The sequence below is a fragment of the Amborella trichopoda genome, chromosome 2 (genome assembly GCF_054954075.1).
Source record: "Amborella trichopoda isolate Santa Cruz 75 chromosome 2, AtrichopodaSantaCruz75HAP2 v2.0, whole genome shotgun sequence".
NCBI classification, from domain to species: domain Eukaryota; kingdom Viridiplantae; phylum Streptophyta; class Magnoliopsida; order Amborellales; family Amborellaceae; genus Amborella; species Amborella trichopoda.
In genome coordinates, this window is record NC_142337.1 from 49,840,916 (window position 1) to 49,851,554 (window position 10,639).

Genomic DNA, 10,639 nt, shown 5'->3' on the forward strand with positions numbered 1-10,639 from the left:
CTTCATTGGGATAAGGGTGAGATTTGCAGCTTCATTAACATAAGGATCGGTTTTACCCAGTATGGCGTACCTATAAATTTTGTCTCAATAAATCTTGTAGTGCTTAAAACTCTAGGGATCTATTTATCTCTAGTTATAAAATTAAAAATTTTAAAAATAATATAATATCGATCATATTTATAAAAAGATTGTATACAATGAGACCATTTATCTTTGATACAAGGTGATCACAATTCTTTACAACCATTTGAAGTAAAATTTGATTGTTTGGATGTGTCACAAAGTTCGAAAAATTTTCTTTTGAAGTTTGAATTTGGTAATGGAATAATTGCAGCCACCCAATTTCACATCTAATGGTCAAGATTAATGTGACCACCTTGTATCAAAGGTAAATGATCTCATTATATACTTTCTCATATATAAATATTTGAAAATCTTGAAAATGAATGGTCTAGATAATTTGTTACAAGATGTATTATTTTTAAAATGGTGCAGTTGGCATACGGATGCATTTGTAGCTGTAGAGGTAAGGTGCACCTCAAATTCTATCATGGTATATAATTTTGATGTAAAATGTTCTTAGGATTATCTCAAAATCTATTTTTATATTTAATTATAAATTTTTAAATTTAAAAAATGGTTAAAATCAAACAATCTATAAACATATGAAAATCTTGAAAATTGCCGATGTAGATATTATGTTGTAAAATGCACTATTGCTAAGACTTAAAAACTTTTTATTTTTCATGGTCATACATCTCGATGTCGAGATGATCAATTAAAGAGTTTTTCATCATTAAAACTACCTTTTTTGATGGATTTTTGAGGTGCATCCGTAGTTCTACATTATATGGTTGCATCCTTATATAAACTTTTTCCTTTTTAAAACTTAAAATTCTTTTTATCTTCATATCCATTCATCTTGATGTTAGAAAAAATCAAGTTATAGGGTTCTCTAACATCAAACACTCTCTTCTATTTATCCAAGAAATGAACACTTTCTTCTAGATAATTTTTTAGGTGCATCTTGCTTCAATAGCATAAGGTTGACACGTTATATTAACGTTTTCATTGAGATAAAAGGAAAAATGAAGAACGCCAAAATCATCTTATACGGGGTAAGAAGGTCCATTTTCTATTGCATGATTATATGTATATTTTGATATTTCAATATATTTTTGGGGAAATTTATTGCAATATTTTTTAATATCTTAAAATTAAAAATCTTTCCCCATATGTTGTGTTTTATGTTCTTGTTTCTATTTTTATTTTTAATTATTTTTCAAAAAATACTAGTAGTTCAAACTTTCAATGTCTGATCCAAAACTATTAAGAAAATCAGTTTGAAAATTGAAATTGTGAACCTATGTTTGTGAACCAAAACCACATCTAGTTCGGATTTGGAAATTATATATTTGAATTTTGGATTTGAAATTTCAAAACCGTAACCACCCTCTCACTCAACAATTTCCCGTTAAACACATCTATGATTGAGCGGGGGCTTTAGATTTTGAAATTCTAACCTAAAAATTCAAATAAATTAGTTCAGCTTTTTTAGTTTCGAACCCAATTAGTTCGGATTTATATATATATATATTGTCACACCCCAAGAATTTCCAATACTGATATTCCTAATACGTGACAGTCAAAACATATATACATCTCTTGTTAGGACAAATTTACAGTGGTAAATTCTTACAAAGTAACAAAAGAAAGTTTAAGCACAACTACAATATCTTCCAGAGTTGATCCTGACGATTAGTCAAAATGAAACCACAGTTATCCTGAAAAAATGTTTACCAGAATTTGATGAGTTTGGCTACTCAGTAAGTGATCATCATAATCCTAAAAATAATCATGGTTGAAAGATATCAATATTTTCAAAATGAGATCTATTAAAAGAAATGCATTAACAGTTTCACTTTCAATAAATGCATAATTAAGTGTAATCCAAATAATTGAAATGCATATAACACTTTAACGACAGTGCATAATTCAAATGATTTCACAAAATACCCTATTAGCGTTCTAAGTAGGTCACCTATATACCCCATCAGTATCCTGATGGGTCCACTTAATCCCTATCGGCGTCCCAGATAGGTCTACTTAATCTCTGCAGGTCCACTTAAACCTCACTGGCGTACCGGATGAGTCTACTTAATCCCTACTGGCGTCCCGGATAGATCCACTTATACCTCACCGGCGAACTAGATGAGTCCACTTGCATACTTAAATTATTTCTAAATCTCTTTCAACATTCGAAAGCAGCAAATATCATGTACTCAACATATCACTGAAATCATGAATATGAATTTCACTGAAACCATTAATAACAGTCACTTTCAATAACATTTCAAAAATAACCAATCAAATATTTTGGGCTCAAATTTAGAAAGGTAGCTGTTTGTAAAGATATTCTAGCATGATTGTCAATTTAATATGTATATAAAAAAAAACTCTTATGGAAAGTCAAGAATACGGAATTATCACAATTTATGGGATATCAATTTACAAATAAACATTTCACAACAATGCTATAATCAATTGCAAAAATATCAATTTTTAAGTAATAAGGCAGTCATTTACATATGAAATTTACATTGTCTAAATATTCAAAAACAGTAGAAATAAATCTTACAATTTTACTAACAGCAAAAATATCATATTTATTTCTAACAATTTTACAGCATTTAAAATTTCTAACATAGTTAAAATATCACAATTTTATTAAACAGATTATTTTTCAAAATAATGAGGTCACTTGCGCATAAAATTTATCGTGCCTAAAATTCATGATAATAACCAGAAATAATTATTTCATTTCATTTTTAAAAAGAACGGATTATTTTTCAAGATAATGAAATCACTTATACACAAAACTTATAAAATAAAGATCCTGGACGGAAATATCACTATTTATTAAAAACATACTATTTTTCAGAAAGACGATTTCACTTACTCAAAATATTTTAGAGGGAGCTTCCGATAAAATTCGACTAGAGAAAGGAGTTCACTGTGTTTCGACCAAAGAGAGAAAGATCTCAGAAGTTTTCTAGGGTAGGAGTCATCACCTCTCCGAATTTAAATTCTAATAACATATTATTTTATTCTTTTATTACGTTACAGGTGTGAGCGTTAACTTACGCTTTAATCGCTTAAAGCCCACGATCCTTAAGTGGACGTGGCAAGAGCAAGAAGCAAAAAAGCTTTTAAACCAAAAGCTTTTAAAAGTAGCGATGGTCCCTAAGGACCATCATGCTCATATGGACCATCACTTATTAAAAGTTTCTTTTCTTCTTTTTCTTTTTCTTTTTTTTGAAATTTTAGGATTATTACATATATATAACAATTTAAAGATTATATTAAAAGTAAAACAAAATTACAGAGTCAGAGATAACTGTCTCACATAAAAAGTACCCATTTGGCAAGGAAATCAATCAACACATTGGCTTCCCGATAAACTTGCGTAAAAGAGGAGTTAAAAGGTCTAGAAAGGTCCAAGATCTGTAGCAGCACAAATCTAAACTCCTAAAGGGCAACTTTTGCTCCCCTTTACACCAGTTAATGACATTCAAGGAATCACCTTCAATAATATATAAATGTCCCAAATTCCTAACCACAAAAAATTGCAGGCCATGAAGAAGTGCATAAAATTCTGCATCAGTAGTTGTTCTCTTCCCAAGACTGTTGCATAGGTAAAAACAATATTTCCAAACCAGTCTCTAACCACTCCTCTAAAGCCCGCTAAACCAGGCTTCCCTAACGAACTATCATCAAAGTTGAGCTTAAAGATCCCCAATAATGGGCCACCCACCTACCTTTAGGTCTACATTTAATAAAACCCATATGAAAAGATTCGGTAGGTTTCTTCTAACATCCACGATATATCTTGCCCAACTTTTTGTACCCAAAAGATAATGCCAAATTGTGTGCAAAATCTTCTCCAAAATTCTCTCAAAGGGCAAGCTTATCCTATCAAATACTCTCATATTCATTTCCTTCCACACCTCCCATAAAATCACACTTCTCGTGATTTGCCAGAGTACAAGCCTATTCCACACCTCCCATAAAATCACACCTCTTATGATTTGCCAAGTTATCAAGCCTATTCGTGTTAAAAAATCAAGCGACAGATTAAGAGAATACCCTCAACGCCACTACCATCGTAATCCCAAGCTGAGCACGATAAGTAAATGGATAATGGAGAAAATCCCAAACTGAGCACAATATGTAAATTAATAATGGAGAAGAGATGAGCACCAGTTTCACCATCACCCTTACACAATAGGCAGATATTTCACAAGCTCTTACCTCTCTTGATGAAATTATCAATAAATATCTTATTTTGTACTGCCAACCATAAAAAAAGCGTGCACCTTAAGAGGTAAGGGCCACTTCCAAATAATGGCAACTTCAGGCATCGATCATGAAACAGCAAATGCCACATTGATTTAACCGAATATACTCCATCTTTATCAATATCCTAAACCACCTCATCTACAACATTTTGAGGGATATATACTTTATTTAGTAGCATCAAAAAATCAGAAAATTCAGAATAGAGAGAATTTGGAATCCTATTATATGGAAGATTAATATTCCATACAATATGATTACCCCTACGCTCATAGTAATCACAGATAACAGCATTAGAGTTTTCCATTCTTTGGAATACCAATGGAAAAACATATTTCAAATGTGAAGCACCTAACCATTTGTAGTGCCAAAAGGAGATATTGCTCCCATTGGCTAAACTTCATCGAATGTCCCTGTGAATCAGAGTTTTACAAGAATGAATAGATTTCCAGCAGTTTAACATGCCCCTAATACCATTCATCGCACCAACCTATATACCAAATCTATCATCACCATACTTTGAAGCAATCACTATGCACCAAATATGATTTTTGAAATTTAAACTTCTCCACCACCATTTACAGAGCAAGGCTTAGTTGACCATTTTAATTTTCCTTATACCTAAACATCCCTCCCTTCTAGGTGTGCACACCCTATCCGATCTAAGAAAAGATACTTTTTAATATCTACCGAGGAACCCCATAGAAAATTTCTCATTAAAGTTTTGATTTTCCTGGGCACCGATGAAGGGATTTGCATAATAGACATTTGGTATATAAGTAAATTTGACAAACATGCATTTAACAAAGTTAATCTTCCCCCCAAAGAAAGGTATTTAAAGCTCCACAAATCAAGCTTTACTTTGATATTTTGCTAATTTTATCCCAAACAGCTAATGGGAGTCGACCATCCGAGATTCACATCCCCAAATACATGATTGGAAATTTCTCCACCTTACACCCCATCACTTATGCATTTGCTCGGACCACATCATCACTACAATCAATGCCAACTACCGCAGTTTTCTCAAAATTAACCTTAAGACGTAAGGCAACCTCACAACATCTCAAGAGAATGGCAATGTTGCTAATTTGATCAACCTTAGCCTCGCAAAACAATAAGGTATCATCTGCATATTGCAAATGAGAAATGCAAGTTCCTTCATTTGGCATTTAGAAGCCCGAAAAATGCCTTCTCCTTTCAACATTACTCATAAACAAACTAAAGCATTCTGCATAAATAGTGAAAAGAAAATGGGATAAAGGGTCACATTGACGAAGACCCTGAAATGCCTTAAAGAAACCAGTCAGGCTTCCTTTATATATAATGGTAAAATGTGCTGAAGACAAACATCCAAAAATTCATTTTCTCCACATTTCACCCAAACCCATGTTCTTTATAATTCCTAATAGAATACTCCATTCAACCCTGTCATATGCATTTTTCATATCCAATTTAATGACCACCCCAGCACTACCACTAAGAACTTTTGAATGTATACAAAAATCAGCCTATTCTTGATTAAAGCTGATTGTGGACCTGAGATAATAGACGGTAGCACCACCTTTAGCTATTCTGCAATGACCTTAGCTATAAATTTAAAGACTTATAATAAGACCAATGGGTCTAATGTGTTTAAGATCAACAATGACTGACTTTTTAGGAATCAGTGCCATAAAGGTGAAATTGACCCCTCTAAAAAATTCTCCCCTCCTAAGGAAACCCCCTAGTCATTTCCAATAGCTCTCCACTAATCAAGTTCCAGAACTTATGGAAAAAGATTAAAGGAAAGACATCAGGACCAGGTGCCTTATCACCTGAAAGAGAAAGACAATTTTTTTTTAATTCATCCATAGAGACATCTCTTTCCAGAAAAGCCAATAAATCTGATGATAAGACATTAAGTTCTATCCTACTTAACCGAGGGGTACATTTCACCCTACTCCATGTATCAAAAGACCAGAAATATCATTTTGTCGCCTTCTCGCGTTTGTCGTGGCATGAAAAAACTTGGTATTTAGATCCCCCTCCTTCAACCATTTAACTCGTGATATTTGTTTCCAATAAATTTGTTCAACCCTTTTAAGCTCATGTTGCTCATTTGTTTTAAAACTTCCCTCTACAATCATCTCCTCAGACAAAACTCCAAGATGTTGCATTACTTAGTCAACCTCCTTAACACTTCCTCAATTTTTCCTTTGAAAAAATATATCTTTTATCTTTTCCAATCAATAAGCTTATGCTTAACATTTAAAAGTTTATTGCGAAGTTTGAAATCTAAAAAACCAAAGGAAATAGTATTCTCCCAAAAACTCTTAATAATATCTAAAACTTTCTTCTCCTGCAACCACCCAATTTTGGGCCTAAAAGGTGTAGGACCTCCCAAAACAATTTTAGAGCTTAGCAAAATAGGGATATGATCGGAGGAAAGCCTAGGTAAAGCTTTAACAGAGGCAAGAGGAAAAAATTCAAACCACTCTCCAGACACCAAGGACTTGTCAATTTTAGACATTGACAGATTCGTAGTACGTCCATTATTCAATGCAAAGACATTTCTTGAAATAGGCAGGTCTATAAGAGCATTGGACTCTATAAATCTGTTAAAAAGAAGTATAGCAGCCGTAATAGTCCCACCATGACTACTTTCGTCCGACCATCTGCTAAAATTAAAATTCCTCCCCTCCCCCCTCCCCTCCCCTCCCCTCCCCTAAGCAAATCGGATAGTCAAAATTAAGAAGGAAATCTGACATATCACTAATAAATGTTTATTTCAAAGCCAAAATATGGGATCCATAAACATTCATCAATCCCGATTGAAAATCAACATCTGGCCCCACAAAGCCTACCACCAAAAAGTTATATTTTCTAACTACAGAAAAAGAAAGTAAAATTGTTGGATCCCACAAAATCCACAGTCCCCCAAAAGCCCTTATCGAGTCAATGCCAACAAAGTTTACTGCCCCAGGACCCCACACTTCCCTGACACCAGATAAACTGTGACTTGGAAGTTTGGTTTCCTACAGAATTAGAACAATAGGCTTAAACTTACTAACCAAAAAAATGACGTCTTTCTTTTGTTTGAGGTCACCCAAACCTCTTACATTCCATGAAAAGACAATCATTAAAAAGGTTTAGTAGAGGAGGAACATGAACCGTCCCTACTGGTGCCGAAGTAAGCTTCTTCCAAGAGCCTAACTTCTTCTATGGCCTCATCAAAGGTCTCTTCCATAGCCGTCGACGAAGGAGAAGAGCTCACTGCAATAACTTGTTCATCCTGGATTATGACACCAGTAACAACACTAGGCCGAAGTCCCCAAGCCAGCAACCTCACCGACGATCTCGTTCCCTTCATCTAGCTTTTGCCTTTCTTATTCTTTCTTCCCCCTTCCTTGGCAGGAGTCTGCTCACTAGCGCATGGCTTCTCTTTCCCATCAGCTTGATGTTCTTTTTTATCCGCCTTTTTCTTCTCTATAATTTATTTGAAGATCACCCCAATCGGTATATCAAAGTCCATCCCATTATCAAAAACAATTGAGGCAACCTTAAGCCACTCCCTCTGGATTCAAAAGAACTAGTAAAACCCTTGGAGCATGGTCGACTTCTACCCCTCAGTTTGCAGCAACCATATGCAGAAGCAAAGGTCTCTCCTCATTACGGATAACATTAAGAGGGGCAGAAGCACCAACTTCCACCATGGGTAGCCCAGCATCCTGTATCAGGGTATCATTTTGAGAATCATCATCTCCACCATCTTCCATCGCCTTAGGGATAAACTCCCCCTCCTCCACTACGATCTGCTCTTGAACCTCCTCAATCACCACAATTGCCAGAGGATTGATTGCCGAATGATCAAAAGCAGGCCTCTGAAAAGAACGGCACTTCCTGACTACCCGACGGTGCAACATATGGTACATTTTTCGTAACAAAGCAAGCACAAATTGGAGAGCCACAGTTGAACGAAGGCGATGACCAGCAATCACAAAGACATAAGTAAGAATAAAGCAGTACACCCACCGCTGTATAGAAGCCAATCCCATGGCCTTCACCGGTGTAACCGGAGGCTTTGAGGAAACTCCCCTCATCCATGCGTGTCAACGAGAGTATCGTGTAAGCCACCACATCGCATTCTACCCCCATCAAATCCTTCTCCAGTAAAAGAGCTACAAATCCCACCTGCAGAAATCTGTCGTTCGCCTTCCCCTTTTCGGGCTTATCAAAAGCATGAGAAAATTTCGGTGGACCCTCTCATACTGTAACCTCCCCTAGACCCTCACCTTTATCAAAACACTCGACGAAAAGCCAGCCGAACTTTCTACAAAATGGGCAACTGGAATCCATCTTTTTCGAATTTTCAATTCGAAGCCCCATCTTCCCTGTCTTGAAAAAACAGGACCACCAGTCTTCGCCGGAAACGCAATGTCAGAACTGGCCCGAGAATTTACTGTCGTAACAATACGACGTCGCTGAACCTCTTGCCACCTTTCAGCCTCCACCCTCGGTGCCACGACCATCTTACCCCCAAGAGGGATTCTATTGAATGCTTTTGTCTCTACAGAAACATCTATGGACAAAAACTCTTGGCCCACTTGAAGTCTCGACCTTTTTGGAATAGAGACCCCATACAGCTTCCAAATGTGGATCCTTACATACCTTAAATCTACCCCTCCAAAAGATTCCTTATCAATGTCACCGAATTCTTCACAACGATTTGCCAGCTTAGGAAAAGTAGCCAACGACCAGGCATGGAAAGGAATATCTGACAGTCTAATCCACTGACTTTCTTTCTGCAAATAAGAGATATGAGATGAAGGTTTCCAAAAGTCGAGAGACATAAGCTTACCTCTTATTCTAACGAAAGGACTCTCCAAAGCTACAAAAGCTTCCTCCCTATTACGTAGAAAGAATACTACCTTATTCTCCCCCATCATTTAACCTTCGGAGCATATGGCAGACCCCAACCAACCTTTTAGCCCAATCATTGGCCAAATATATCATTCGAAGGGGGGAAGACCGAGCCCACCACGGGAACTTTGTACCTAGCAATAGACCACTTGATAAATCGTACTTGATAGACACCACTGGATCACCAAAATCATCATCTACTGCATCATCTTCCCCGAGTTCCCCCATCCCTTCTACCTAGGTCTTGTGCTTTCTCTCATGAAATCTACAGGATTAGTTTGGATTTTGAAAATTTGAATCAGTATTTTAAATTTTGGAATCGAACCCTCTCACCCATCAATTTCCCTTAAACATTTATGGGTGAGAGGGTGGATTTAGATTTTGAAATTCCAAACCCAAAAATTCAAATAAATTAGTTTGGAGTCTTAAAAACCAAACCGATTGGTTTGCAAGTTTCATTAAAAAAACTTAATGTATCGAGGGAGTTGTTTGTGTTTTTATGTTGTAGATTAGATTCTCTGCAACATCAAAAAGTAAGTGGGGCAAATAAAGTTTCAACTCCATTAGAAATCATTTTCTGGGTCCTTTTATAGATGAATGCACTTTCCTTATTACCAGGGCACTATCTGTGCTACCAAAATTGTCATTTATGCAACTCTTAACTCCCAATATCGAATGACCTGATTTTTGGAAAATATCCTAGGGATCTATAATATTAAGTTACACCTACATTGACACCCTTCTGCATTCATATTGGCTAGGTCTGGGACACCATCCTTATCAGAAGTTCCGATGTGTTTTTCAATTGCAATTGAGCCCAAAGCTCAAAATATTTATCCATGAGTTCTTCCAACACTAATTATAAAGATCCTCCAAAATTACCCTAACGTGTGGTTTTTTTAGTACCTTTCCCAAAATTTCTCATATTTTTTTGGTAGTTCCGGCATATATGCTACCGGTTTCTATTGAGAGTGGAACCCCTATGTTTTTAGTGTTTTCAGGCTTCCCTTGATTAGAAACCATCATCCACCCTGTCTTTTTAGTACTTTTTGGGTAAAATAAGGCCCCAATGCCCACCCCTAGTTTTTAAGCATGTTTTTGGAAACGGGTTGCCACAAATGCTTTGAGAGAATAATACACCCAAACACCAAGTTCTAAACCGGGGTGTTTTTTGGCTTAATTTTTGTTTAAATTTTAAATCTTAAATCTTTTTTTTTTGTTAAAAAAGTGGTTCAAAACTTGAAGTTCCAAACTACTTACCTATAATTTTTGGAGTAAAAGACCTATTTAGAACCATTTAAGGAATTCTAATGTGCTCCGATAGAAGGATGCTATGAACGTAATCCTTTAAAAAAATAAGTATCACGTTAAATATTTATTT